We start from the raw sequence: 1,388 nt of genomic DNA on the forward strand, positions 1-1,388 counted from the left end.
TAAAATGGTCAATGACAGCCCAAGATACTTACTGTGTACTCTTGGGAGGGGCTCACTCTCTGCCGCTGTCAATCACAGCAACACTAGCCAATCGTGAGCCAATCTTCCAAGTGTGTCACACTGCCCTGAGCAGCAGTTTGAAAAGATGTAGGAGGCTGACTTCACATGTCTTGGAGGAAGCCTGTGTTATCCTTCACCATGCCTGGTTCTTAGCTGTTGAGAAATGTCCGTATTGAGAGAAAATTGGGGTAAAAAATGTATAATAAGTTGTGAAATTTGTATAGTGGATTATTTCACACCTCCGTTAGGGGTTAGTGGTTCAATTTCCATCTCTACCAGGGAAGTGGTTAAGGTGTTGGACTACTCATTGGAAGGTTGTGAGTTTGAACCCCAGCTCCACCAAGCTGCCACTGCTGGGCCCTTGAGCAAGGCCCTTAAACATCAGTTGCTCAAATGAGATAGAAATGTAAGTTGCTCTGGATAAAGGTGTCTGCCCTAATGCCGTAAATGTAAATCTCTGCCCTATGTGTCAGGAGTCTGCATGTGTTCTCTGTGCTTCAGGGTTTTCTTCCATGTACTCCAGTTTCCTCCTCCTGGTCCAAAGACACGTGCTGTAGGCTGGATGACATCTCTAATGTCTCTGTGTTGTATGATTGTGTGCTGTGATGGGTTGGCACCGTATCCAATGTGTTCCTTGCCTTGTGACTGGAATAGACTCCAGGTTCCCTGCAACCCCGTGTGGGATAAGCAGTGCAGAAAATGTATTGATGAAATCTTTAATAAAAAGAATCACAATAACAACAACAAATCATCCTATGTGAAAATGACAAGATAACTGATCAGCAGTTTAACTCAAACCCTTAAACAGTATGCATACGTGAATTATCTAGGAAATGACAGGAGATGATTTGGTGACAAAGCCAACAAACACAAAGTAATGAATTTTTAGTAGTAGTAGTACCTCAATCTATCGGAGGTGTCAAAGATATTTTGCTACTTATCAGGAAAAGCTGATATTACAGCAATGTAAGCAGCTTTTTGGCACACATCAGCAAATTACAATTGTGTTATAACACCTTCTCTCCTGCAGTGTTACACCAGCTCACACCTTCATATAATAAAATCACTATCTGATGACAGACTGCGATGAAAGATGACCTTATTGTCAGTCATGAAACGCTTTTCTTTGCATTTGTCAGCATGTAGAGAAGTAGGGGTCAAGGTGTAGGTTCAGCTATCATACTGTGTACCAGGAGAGTTTGATCCACTGCCAAGCTAATGGACCCACTGACCTTGACGGTTTTGCTTCGACCTTTTCGTTGTGGTTACAAGAAACTTCCCAACCTTCATCTGCATTACATCAGATCTGCTTTTGGACCATGGTCAAG

This window comes from Hemibagrus wyckioides, linkage group LG12 (genome assembly GCF_019097595.1).
Source record: "Hemibagrus wyckioides isolate EC202008001 linkage group LG12, SWU_Hwy_1.0, whole genome shotgun sequence".
Classification (NCBI taxonomy): Eukaryota; Metazoa; Chordata; class Actinopteri; order Siluriformes; family Bagridae; genus Hemibagrus; species Hemibagrus wyckioides.